Raw genomic sequence first — 13,352 nt, 5'->3', positions numbered from 1 at the left:
CTGGTATTTCCAGAGAAAAAAACAGTATCGTGGGCCGAGGAAATCCCCCAGCAGTATTGTCATCTTTGTCCAGGTAAAATCTAATTTTCCAAACACTATGCATGCTGCTGGACATTGCAGAATTCAGACAGCACTCACATGTGCTGTAAGGCTATGGACATTGCTTGTCTCAAAGTTAACCTCAAAACTAAGACAACACTGAACTCGTATGGTTTGGGTTGGAAGGGTCCTTAAAGATCATCCGGTTCCACCTCTCTGCCATGGGCAAGGACACCTTCCACAAGAGCAGGTTGCTCCAAGCCCTACCCAACCTGGCCTTGAACAGTCAGAGATGGCACATCCACAGCTTCTCTAGGCAACCTGTGCCAGGGCCTCACCACCTTCACAGTGAAGGATATTCTAGTTAGTACATGGAAAACCACTCCTGTGAAAAAGACAAACATTTAAGCACCTCCAAAAGGCATTAAACATATACACGTCTAATTTTTATTCTGCATATAGCAAGGTACATTTGCTGTCTTCCTTTATGAATTACACATAGAAACCAGAAGATTTTTACCAGTTGGCTGAAATAAATATTTCCATGATTTTAATTTTTCCCTCTTCCCAGAAACTCTATAATCAAATCTAGAATTGGTTCTGCCATAAAACCCACTTTATGTTTCCTTCTGGGCCTCAAGCAGCATGTGTCAACAGTGCTCCTTGAAGCAACAAAGAAGTTCTGTTTAGCCTTCTGCCAGAGGAAAGCCATGGTGTATTAAAAGTGTATCAAAGCCATTTCTCATAAACCAGGATGAATCTCAAGGACTGAAATGAGCCCTCAAAGAAGAAAACACCAAGCTGTTCGTTACAGCCGAACTCTGGGTACTGCAGGTCCAGATGAGACAAGGATGTTTCTTCACAACTCAAGTTTGTCAAATGCTTTCCTGAGAAGTTTGAGGAAACCTTTGGTTTATGGTAAGCAGTGGGTGACAGCCAAAGCACAGAAGCCTTATTTCACTTTGTCAGCCAACTGAATGATTGCCCCCTCACAAATTGTCTGGAAACAGAGACTAACCTCCTCTTTCTGCTGGCTTTGTTTTCTAGCAGGACAATGCAGTTCCAAGACCAGGTACAACAGCTTCCTGGTACCTTCTCTATATAACTACTCCAAGCTTTAGATTCATGTGCTCATCTTCCAGGAAATTATGGGACTAGCGTTAAAATTAACAAATTTATGCGGATTTTGACAAACTAAACCTTTTAAGGTGCTTTTCAAGCCCTACAGTTTATATTCCAGAGTTTATTCCAAATACTCAGATTGTCTAGAAACTCTCATTGGTATCACTAGTTAATTTAATTTCAGTTCTCACACAAGCAGCCATGTAGAATTTTAAGAGAAAAACTTCTGACTATTAAATCACAATAGCTGGCCACAGAACGTTATTCAGGTAATAAGTCCATTGCCCTCAAAGACAAAAAATCCAAGGCTGGAACAGAAAGCAACTTTTCTTATGCCACATCCTTCTCTAAGAAATATTCATTAAGTCATTGTACTTTCACCACAATTTTCTTATTTGTCCCCATATATAAATAAACATTCATGTAATTGTTTTGGCCTAATGAGTGAGTTCAGGGTGATTTTTGTCTTATTATTGGTATATCACCTGGTACATAACCATTATAATCTCTTGCTTTCACTTAAAGCTATCACCGGCCTGACAGCCTGCCTAGACTGCACGTTGAAAATAGTAACATGAACTCAAAGGAGGGAAGCCAACCCATGCAAGTAACCTACGAAGAGCTACGCACCAGGTAATGGCTCAAGTTACTCTTCGTGAAAGCACAACACAGTACAGCAACATGAATGTTAACTGCCAACCTCAAAAACCTGAGCACCTGGGAAAACTAAACTCCCCTAATCAGACCTTGGTGCTGTCCTCTCAGATTTACACAGTTGTTATTTTGCTTCGAATAGCATCGCTATTTCTTCCCTAGGCAAACTGCTTGGCTCTGTTCCAATTATTTCTTTTAAATATTAAAGAGCAGGAAACATTTGTCACATCCTGTCCTCTTTGCACAGCATCACACGATCCCCTTTGAAACGCCTGCTCTTACAGCAAGCCTGACACACAGTTCAATCAGAACATTTGCTATTGTCTTTTGCCAACTACAAACGAATCTCTGCACAAACACTGAAAAGGTTTAAAGGTTTTGACAGCTATCTAAAGCCGAGCTAGCACGACTGTCAAAGAAAGGTGGTGTCAAGCTGCTCGGCTTCCCCGCTGAGGACCTGGCTTAAAGAAGAGAAGGAAAGACAAAGCGATTCCCTCAATCACACAGGGTAGCTCCTGGCAAGAGCTCCCTTGCTGTATAACCACTGCTCTCACAAAACACTCAAAAGCAGAAAAAGCAGACAGAGAGAGATGAGTGTGAAAGGGTAACTTACATTATTTAGAAAGACAGTGGGAAAGGACTGCTGCAGTTTCTTCGTTATTTTACACTGCTGTTGACAGAGCAGACAACCAAAAGAGTTCACCTAAAGAAAGCTCTCCTTTTAATTCTCTCTCCCCCAGTTCATTTACTCTGGAGTCTCTCAGCCTGAAGTGATCCGACAGTCAAAAGTTTATCCCCTTGTATTTCCGAATGATATGGCTGACTTTCCTTGGACACATACCAATGATGCAGTAAAAATAGACAAAAGGGGGGGAGGGAAGAAGCAATCTAGCTTGAGCCTGAATCTTAACCCAGTGTTTTCTGTAAAAGCTGCTCTGATGTCAGAAGCTCTTGTTCCTATACTGACTTGCAGAGCACAGAATCATCCATCTGGTTTCCATCAGCTGCAAATTACAGGCGAACCAGGAAACATATACAGCCCAGTTATAGCAGAACTCCCCAAGCACCAGCCTTACAAGTAACCTGAGGTACAAAGGCTTTGAAAATAAACAGCCAGCCCCATGCTGGGATAGTCTCCCATATGCAGATGACTGACTGCTCCCCCAGCAGTCCTCAGCATCCAAGAGTACCACACACACCACTCACAAAGGTGGCGGCTGGGTCCCCCCCACCCTGTGGAAACAAACCAACCTTGCAGCCCTCCCTACCAACACAAACAGCCTCTCTGGAAGTCAAGGAGGGTAGGTAAAATCCAGCGCATTACTTGAAACAGTTCAGCAGTTTAGCAAGTCATTTTGAACAACCTGGTTTTTATCAACAGGGAAGTGAATGCTGATCCACTTACATCCTTTAAATGCTTCCAGGTGGGAAGCAAATTTACTGTGTTGGGAGGTTTTGGTTAGGTTTGGGATGTGGGGGGGAAGTTCTCTAACGAGACAACTCTTTGAGTCAGCAGATGGTTGTTTGATAGAGAACCTCTGGGGTGATCTGATTGATTAATTACAGGAATGAACATTTTACCAAAAGTACCAGAAGCAGAACTTTTAAAACCCTCTGTGAAAGTCCGTGGCTTCAAGCTCCTACATCAATTCCAGTCCCTATTTTCAGCTATATAAAGGTCTACTGCCCCGGCTAAATTCAGGTACCAGAGGCTTAAGAGGTCACCTATAGTTTTGGATACCTCAAAGCTTTTGAATCAGCACTGAAGAATATTGTTTTCCCAATAAAAAAATTGGGAAACCAACTTTGTGGTGGTTAAAAAAAGTTTTGACATTGTTTAAATGTCAAAATTGTGGCTGAAAGAAGTTCTGACATTGCTTAAAGCTAAAGTTGTTATCTCCATGTTCTTTTACTTTAAAATTTATTTAGTCTTTAGTTTTGCCAGAGGACTTTCGCAAGCTTTTCCACTGGGAACAATCTTATTCTATTTTAACAGTGAGACGGCTTTCACTAAAACATAGGTGAATCAGTACACTGAGTCATTAACAAAATAAAAACACCATTGTAAGCACTCCGCCTGAAAGTCCTGAGCCTTGTCACTTGCTCAGTTTTCCATCTTTGCACAGTTATGACTGTGCTTACTGTCTATTTGTCTTGTACCTGGATCCCTGGGTCCAGGATTGACATGACTGGACTGCTAATATCAAAAGCAGTTGAATTATTAGAAAATACATATATTTTATATATATATATATAAAGACTTATCAATAGAAGCAAAGGAGAAGATTATGAAACTATTTTCATGTATTTTTGCCTGTGCTATCACAATTCCTTCCAATAGTTGTATAAACCCATTGAATAATTTCAATCAGATCAGGTAGAATGCTAGAGATCTCAAAGGTATTACATTGCTACAGCTTTTGTGGAAACAGGCAGCCCTCCAGATGAGTGAAATGCAATCCAGTGATCCAATGTTAAAGACTACACATGAACTCAGTCTTATTACTAGTCACCAGAGCACCCCACACAAACAAGAGGTACATTGAGAGCAAATTTCATGTGCCCTACTGCTCAGCTGCAACCGCAGTTGTGCATCTTTGGCCTGCATTCTAGCATTTTTCCTCTCTTTTGTTCTGTTCTCCCATCAAGTAGTAAGCAGCAAAACACTTGAAATGCAGACATCAGCTATCAGCTGAAGCAAATAATATTGTTTTTTGAAACAGCAGTAAACAAGGCTTGTTAATAGCTGAGTTATTCTTCTCCCACTTAGTAAATAGGTAGGGTGAACTGACTACATCTTGTTTTTTTCAGGACTGATATTTTCCATTAAATCAAAGGACTTGATCCTGGTAAAGCAGACTTCCAGGTTTGATGTCGGTAATTATTTCACGGGGTATAGCAGAGTAGCCCTTGCGTGATTTTCTGGACACATAGTCTCTCTTCCCCACTGTACTATCACATTAAGGACAGGCAAAATGACTGTTAACTTTGGAATAAGAACTCATCTTTTTCTGAGACAGGATGTTAAAGCAGAGAGTAGCTGTAAATAACAACTTTCAGCTTGTGATGCTCATTCTGACTGAATAGCTTTTTATCCCCAAGGAGCAAATGCATTAATTCATGCTGATCTCTCAGGTACTCTTCAATATATCTGTTCTCTAAAAAAAACCAGTCCACTTTTATCAAAGGCTGCTTTCACAATAACAACTCTGAGAAAATGTCAAGAAAATTCAAGATTCAAAAATAGAAGACTGATCTTAGATGGCCTTTCGTCTTCCATGCTCCAGGGATAATTTTTATTCATCATGTTTTTCTCCTTTCTTTTCTAGTCTTCATTTCCTCTTTTGTACCATCCATGTGGGGCACTAGAATCCTACTGTCCGTAGACAGCTCCTGCCCCTAGGCAGGCCAGCTGTGTGTCCCCTCACTGTTGCCTGGATATTACAAAGGCATCATTTGGAGCCCACTTTCTCACACTGTGTCTCCATGAACTTTGAGGCAGTCAAGCACTATGTGCCTATCTAGTACAAATGTTAGTTTTCCGAAGTAATGGAGATGGAAGATATTCATCAGTTTGATGGTAAGAGAAAATTTACTGTAGAAAGCTTCATATAATAAAGACGGCAACAAAGAACAGATGTGATATGGAAAACAACCTGCTAAGAGTACTTTGCCTGCTCAGAAAAACAGCAGCTTCCATTTTGTATGTTTCCAAATATCAGCTACAAACAACTTTATTATTTGCCATGTAAGTACAAAACAATTGTGATTTTTCACCGACATCAACTATGTTGGTGATGTGAGTAGGACAAGAGTGGAGTAGGATGCATCTTACATATTAATTATACTGATTATATGCAGCTTTGCATGTAAGTTCTTGAAAGTGTGTTTTTTTAAAACCTCATTGCATATTCATTAAAGCAAGGAAAAGGTGCCCCTCCTTGGTCAGCGGTGGACAGGCTGTGATGCACAGCAGATGTCAGAATACATATCCGTCTTGGTCAGGATTCTGCTCCCACCAAGTCTAGTGCGGTTGTACTGGGATTGCTGAACAGCAAAGGTACAGATGAAAGCAACCTGTTTTCCATCCTGTTCTTTGCAGTCTAAATACTGTGACAGGTGAAAGGTCTGGGTTTGGTGGAAGATGCACCTTGCCATTTAATTTGAACCTGGGAAATTACCTGAATGATAGAAGCTCAGGATGGCAGATTAACAAGCCAGAGATGCACCACAGCAACGTGTTCACCTTTCATTTTAGCAGCAGTCTACTTGGCATAGGATCTTAAGTATGTTTATGCAGATTTCTAGTCAGTCATAGTTTAAGTCCTAGATGAATTTTCTGATGCAAACATGCTGGCAGGCTTTGTGCAGACTGAAAAACCACAAGTGTGATAAACTGAGACAAATCTACCCTTGGAGATGTTCAAGGCAAAGCTTCAGTTCCCTTACTCTTGGTAAAAAAAAAAAATAATGTAGATTTTAGCACTGACAACAACCCATTTTTAAAAATTATTTAGCTGTGCTATTATAAATCATTTGATCACCAGCATTTTAAAGCCAGCACATGGAATATCTTAGGTCTGGTTTCAAGTGCTAAGCTTGTACTTCATATACACGTATCTTGCTTTATAATGTATTATTTCTTTCCCACAGAAAGAAAATACGCAGCTCAGACAAAAATATAATGTGCTATAACCTTGATGTCATTGTTGGAGAAGCCCGTGGCTGCTGCTCTTCACACGACAGTCTGCAGTAGCCCCGCTGTTCCCAGCCCACTAAGCCACTTTTTCCCATTAACTCTCACTAGCATCTGTGGCTGGAGGGATCTGGGTTTGCCTGGGTGTCATGGTTTAAACCCAGCCACACAGCTCGTTCACTCACCCCACCCCCCCCCCTTTTCTTCCCCCACTCCCAGAAGGTTGGGGAGGAGAATCAAAAGAATGCAACTCCCACAGGTTGAGATAAGAACAGTTTTGTAACTAAGGTATAACACAAACCACTACTGCTACCACCAATAATAATAATGGTAAAGGAAATAACAAGGGAAGAGAATACAACACCTCACCACCTGCCAACCGATAACTTGCCCCCCCACCCCGACTGAGCACCAACCGATACCTCCTCCAACCCTGCAGTGCCTTAGCCCTTCCGGGTAACTCTCCGTTACATCCTGGGCATGACGTGCTGTGGTATGGAATACCTCTTTGGCTAGTTTGGGTCAGGTGTCCTGTCTCTGCTTCCTCCCGGCTTCCCCTCCTCCCTGGCAGAGCATGAGGCTCACAAAGTCCTTGGTCAGACTAAAACATCGGTGTTATCAGCTCTGTTCCCAGGCCGAAAGTCAAAACACAGCGCTGCTCCAGCTACTAAGAAGGAGAAAAATGACTGCTACTGCTGAACCCAGGACACTGGGACACATGATCTCATTCTGCACTCTGGTGAAAGAGGCATGCAGCTTTTTCCCTTAAAAGTGAGCTGGCACGATGGTCCTTTATTCCCTACCCTGAAGCCCACAGTACTTTGTATTCTCTAAGTATTGAGCCAGCAAACAACATGCAATGTGTATGTCCCAGTGGTTTCACCAGGGAAGATGAAATATTGGAAGGATGCAATTGGAAATGGTAAACATTAGGCTGTTTCCAAAGGCTCTAGCTACACCCTCCCACTTCTTACTTTGCAATGAGGAACCTGTTGGACTCCCAGTGAACAGACACTGTTCATCACCTGACAGAAAACTGACACATGACAAAATGCATCACTTTTCTGCAAGGTGAACAAGGTGAATTAGCTCACAGCTGGATGCTGCTGGGGCATTGCAGACCAGAGCAGGGGAAGAAAGAAGACTGTGAGCCAAATGCTCAAGCTGCTTATGAAAATATACCACGAAACAGCAGGTAAGCCCCATGATCCTCCTGACGGTAATCTTACTTTAAGTTCTAAGTCACACTTTTGTGGCAACCATGACTCTTAAATACTGTCACACATTCAGTTTGTGCCAGGCTCACGCTTCTGCTCTGTACTGCCCTGAATCATAGTTTGCTACTCACAAAAGCTAACCACCAGCCCTGGCTCATATAAAATCATACTGCCTCAGTAACGCTGTTTTTCACAAACTTTCATTCACGTAAGCAAGCTTGCTTTCAAAAGCAAGTATCCAGGAAACTCTGATGTAATACATTTTCACATGGCTGCATTCATTAAAAGTTCTGAACCAAAAGTAATGTGTCCAAATCGCTCTTTTTGTTTGAAAACATCATTCATCCAAGAATCAGAAGTGTTACCATGTGACCAGTGACACAAAGAAATGAACACATGAAAAAATCACACCCAACAGTTCAAAGGCAGCTCTGGGCCTGAAGTTGGTTCACAAGATATGTCTTGAATACTGGACACTTTGTTTGCCAAGAGAAATAGAAAGGGCTACATACCATGCTTAGACTTTCTTGGCTTAGTCTTTAGCTGACCTTGCCTGGAGCTATCCATTCTTACAACATACAAAAGGCTACTATGTGCCTGGTTTACGCTGGACCTGCCCTACTTTCTTGTCTTCAAGTACAGCAAGAAAGAGGAAAAACAGATATATTGAGACCTTTGCACTGACGAACCTGAGGCTCTGGGGGAGAAGAAACAGCCCCCTCTTTCTCAGACTGCAAACACCAGGCTATAAGTGAGGACAACTGAGAGTAGGAGGAGAATACGGCAAAGAGCAAAGGGCTCTCGGGAGACTTAGAAGACTGTAAGGCAGGCAGGGAGAACGTATGTAGCAGAGAGGTTAAGGGCCATAGGATCTGGGAGGCCTGGGAAAAAGGTAAGTCTAGGATGGGCAGAGAGAAGTTGTGGCTGACAGATGAGGCTGTGAACTACGTGGTTGAGGCAGGGGGCATGGATCACAGAGAAAAGCTGGATGCACTACACTCACATGAGCTGGAGGCCCAGTTCAAGAATGAGGGGCCTCATTCTAGGAGACAGTAAAGGCGAGAGTGAAAGGGTAAAAGGCTTGAGGTTGGTCAGGGCTTTGGGGCAGGTGGGAATACAAGATATCTCTACTGAGAATATCCTAATTTACGTACCTGCACACATACACAAGAATGCTGCCCCTGCTCTTTTTACCCACATGATCATGTCTTCCCACTCTTGGTCTTTTGCAGTCAGAGCCACAGTAGCCATAGCTCACATTTTCCCATCTATGTACTACAGTGTGACAGCAAAACATGCCACTGTGAACAAAGGAAATGTTTTGATGTAGGTATGGATATATAAGTATCAAGCATAAATTTCAAAGTGATAGAGAACGGATCTCTGGAGAAAATGATGGGGAAAATGGAGAGGAGGTGGCAGATTCCTTTAGAGAAATGGTCTCATGAAGGCAATGTCTGAAAAAATATGCTGAAAGTCCAACCACTGCAGTGCTGGAGTTAGTATCATCCAATACCTATCAACTTGCTCTTACACATTCAAAAACTAATTAAAAAGAAGGCCAAAGGTACGGCTTCAAAGCATCCCAATCAGAAGCAGAAGCTAAACCATACATATGAGAAAAGACTGTAATTCTCACAATCCCATTTCAACCCTTAAGTAACCATTCCCCCTGTTGCTTTTAGTGTGAGTTTAGTAGAGTAAGACCTGCAGAATTCCATACCAGGATATTACTGTAAGAAACATTAACATTTGACAGTTATGGTACATTAGGACGTTGTACTATACATTAGGGAGAACTAGGTAAAATGTCAGCTGAAGATACTGTGTAAGGAGAAGGGTGTCAGGAAGAAAGTGACCCCCAGTATGATTTGATTTCATGAGGGAAACCACAGAGCAATCCCTGAGTCTTAACAGGTACTATGCTTGTCAGCTGGACATGCTGTGAACCAGCATTGATAAGAGGGAAGGGCTGACGACAGCTGTGATAATTCTTCTAGACAGCAGCAACAAGGACAGAACACAGCAAGCTACCCACTCAATTAGGGACATTTTAAGCTCCAAGCTAAATTGTTTCTTTCTTAGACCTCTGGCCCAGCTACACAGGCAAAAGGATGGAAACCGAAATATTGAAAAGCTCCTTCGTGAATGAAGGAGCAGTGGCATCTATAATATTTCCTGCCTACTTGAGCACATACTGGGATACAATTTGCTTTCTGGGCCTGAGAGAGGTGAGCTAGAGAGGAATCTGGGTAGGCCATCTGGAGGCTGCAGTTAATTTTATACAAGTCCTGTATGTACCCTAAAAGAAGGTCGTTTGCAAGGCTGTGCCTTTTACACACTATCGAAGCAGCAATGCAGAGAGCCTGTTCTGTAAGCCAGTAATTCCAGTAAGAAGAAAGCTTTGGGCTTGGCTATGGAGTCCAAGGGCACATTATCCCAGCATAGGAACAGAGCACAGCCAGTACATGTATCTGTACACCACTGATGCTTGTTTCTTGCAGCATCGCTGGCCAGCTGAGAGGCCAGGTCTATCATGAGGGAGAGAAAAACCAGTGGACTCTGGTATATAGAGATTTAAGTCAGCACAGACCTGAAGACCATTTAGCCACAGCCAGGAAGGTAGGAAGTGATCCCTTTTGTCTTGACCTGAGTTTCTATTATATTCCAGGCAGGCCACCCACCCTTCAGAACTGGCCCTGTGGCAAATTCCTGGTTGAGAAACTTCCTCTTTTCCCTGGGATGAATTTTGCACATATAAGCTCCCTTGTAATCCTTTTCTTTCCTAAGTGCAGCCCTTTCTCCAAGTAACAGCACCAAACTAAAATGCACACATTAAAAAGAGACCCTCTGCTCTTCATGTATGAGTAAGGTTTGATTATTATAACCCTCCTGCCTTTTCTTTTTTAAGCATACAGGACACATCAGCAGAGCATCAGCTAATGTCAAAACCCTGAGATGAAAAGCACCCTCAAAGCCTCCTGCTTTCACTAAGAATTCAAATGCTCAGTGTCATGAATTACAGCTCCAGTAACTCAAAACTCTTATTAATATAGACAGATGTTCTTTCCTCGAGAGATCACTCAGTTTTGGGAGCTGGTGTGACATTCTCAGGGGCAAAGATGGGGAAACCTAGTAGATCAGATTCAATGTTACAAGCTTTGTAATCTGGTAACTGTAAGTATATTCCGGAAGTACCGGTAAGAGGTCAGGGTTTCGGTCAACCCCAAATTGGTACCTTCCATTAACTGCTGAAGAACTGAGCAATAGCTGTATTGCAAATGTGACTGCAGACTAAAGACTCATCCACAGGAAAATGTTGGCAAGGGATCCCACAGTCAAAATACTCTGCAGCTACAGAGAACTACAGAGCCAGGAGAAGAAAATCAACTGCAGCAAAAACGCAGCCCTGGGAAGCAGATCTTGGTTCTATTTCCAGCTTTCTTGCAGATTTCATTTGCCTCTTTTGTAGATTGAGGATGTTATGCTTATCTGCTTCCCAGCCTATCTGAAAGCTCAGTTAATGAGTATTAGAAAATCATTTTCTTTTCACAAACTGCCAACCATTTCAGAATCAGAAAGTACGATTATAGCATATTCAGTTCAGAGTAGTCAGGTTTTTTTATGAAGGTTGTTGATTCAGAGCCCTGTGACTCCATCTTGAAAATTATCTCTCTGGGAGGAAGACAAATCAATTTTAATCTTCTGCCTGTTTACTCTGATGTAAATCAAACAGGCACAATCTGCCCCTACAGAGCAAGCCATGTTGTGCTGAGCTCGTGATGCACAAGGGAGTTCTTTCTTTAGTCAAGAGAGAGACAATGTGGTAAGCATATTGATTACTCCTTACTATGGACTGAGAGAGCACAGCAAAAAACTTCTAGGTGTGTATTTATGCCGGATGTGTATCACATTCCTTTCACTGTTACTTAAGCACTGAGCTCCTGCTTTCCTAATCTTAGACAAAAAACAATTTCATTTTCATCTTTACCAGTCAAGGCTTGGTATCTATGTTCTACTTAGAAAGAGTGATTGAAAAACTCTGGCTTGTGTTCACAGCCTGGCACAGAAGCAGTTTATTGCTGTTATTAGCTTTAGTTCATACACTGTCATGCATGCACTGTATTGCTGTAGAGGAGGCTCAGTCGCAGAGCTAAACAACTGCAAGCGTTGTGAGCCATCTAGTTAAAACGGATTAAGTACAGTAGCTGCCCATAATTTGACCAGGTTTTATTTGAAAGTTTCTGTCTAACTGTCTCTTAGTCACTGCTTCCCACATATAATATTGCTTGACTGGTCCTCTGCAATTCAAGACTCATTGAATGATGCAGTCCTTTAAAAGCATTATAGATGAGTAGGAGAGTTGAGCCAAAGGTCTCCAGACTGCATTAGGGCTGTCTGAAGAAGCTCTGCACAGCCTCAAAACACAAGCAGCATGGCAGAAGCAAGGGCACAGCCGCCAGGGCATCCCACTATTGGGTATATCCTGGTGGGGGGGGGGGGGCAAGTTAGATAAGCTGGAAAGATGTTTCAGATTTGCTTTTATTTTTTGTCATGACTCAAGGCTAATAAAGACCTGATAGAAATTTAGAAGATAATTCCTGTGATTCTAAAGAGGCATAATGAACACACTTATTTACAGTGACGGCTTCTTTTTATCCCCCACGTATCTTGAACTCAAAGCCTGAGCTGAATTTTCTGGGGATCCTGGCACTTTTGGTTCTGGAGAGAGATGAAGTACCCTGGAGAAAGGACCACAGGCAATATTGAAGTGCTGCAATGGTCCTATATTGGACCCCTATATTGGACTTTTCCAGCCATGCAAAAGAAGGAAGAACTAAATATATTGCTACAGCCTACTCTTCTTGAGGCTTCCCACACAGTTCTGAGCTCAGAGTATTTTGGATAAGCAGCCAACTCATGAAGTTTTTCTCTCAGCCAATCTGAACACTGTGAGGTGCACACAGTCATCCCTAGAAATTACTGCTTGCATCGTCTGATAGGATTCTGTAAAATAAAATGAAGAAAAAGAAATAATATAGTACAGGGACCTTAGTGATAGAGTGTTGGGTGCAGACACTTATTTTGCTCCATGGTCATGCCAAAGCCACTTCATCTGTCCTATCTTTTATTTTCTTCGTTTATAGAAAGATATCTATAGATGAGCTCCTGAGTTGCCACATGAAATCTAGCCACAGACTTGCCGAAACTTCAGGGGCAGACTAGTTCTGAGATTCTGCACGGTGTCCAGCTCTGAATGGGACATAAAAGTTTTCTTTGCTGGTGTAAAGGGCAAAAGAAAACATCTGAAAAGTCCGTCAATATTTGCAATGCAGGAATAAGTTGAAGAATACTATCCAGCATGGAATATTTTATTTAAAACTCTGAGCATTAGAAAGGATGTGTTAAAGATGTAAAATCTCAAGGTCATTCCATCTCTGCAGTTTTTTGCTCTGCAGAGCTGTGAACATTTCCTAAAGGCAGCCAGCAAAAAGGACTGAAATCTCTGAACATGACTTCACTTTTTCTACTGCTAGCCGTATGTCTCAACCTATGGCAGTACCTATCAGCATTTCGGGGAGCACTCATTTTATAGTATCCCATTTCTAGCCCTTTCACACTTC

At 42.1% G+C, this 13,352-nt stretch overlaps 1 protein-coding gene across 2 annotated transcripts in view; it reads right to left on the bottom strand.

The window, feature by feature from the left end:
• The window catches only part of TRIM2 (tripartite motif containing 2), a 57,151-nt gene extending 54,514 nt beyond the window's left edge, over positions 1 to 2,637 (bottom strand). For both annotated transcript variants that reach the window (XM_065692919.1, XM_065692940.1), the window contains exon 1: positions 2,429 to 2,637. The gene's annotated coding sequence lies outside the window, so the exon portion shown is untranslated. The remainder of the gene's footprint in view (positions 1 to 2,428) is intronic.
• Positions 2,638 to 13,352: the final 10,715 nt, after the last annotated feature.

Source organism: Lathamus discolor, chromosome 1, assembly GCF_037157495.1.
Source record: "Lathamus discolor isolate bLatDis1 chromosome 1, bLatDis1.hap1, whole genome shotgun sequence".
Taxonomy (NCBI): domain Eukaryota; kingdom Metazoa; phylum Chordata; class Aves; order Psittaciformes; family Psittacidae; genus Lathamus; species Lathamus discolor.
The sequence above is the reverse complement of the archived record's forward strand: the minus strand, read 5'-3'. Positions and strand labels throughout refer to the sequence as shown.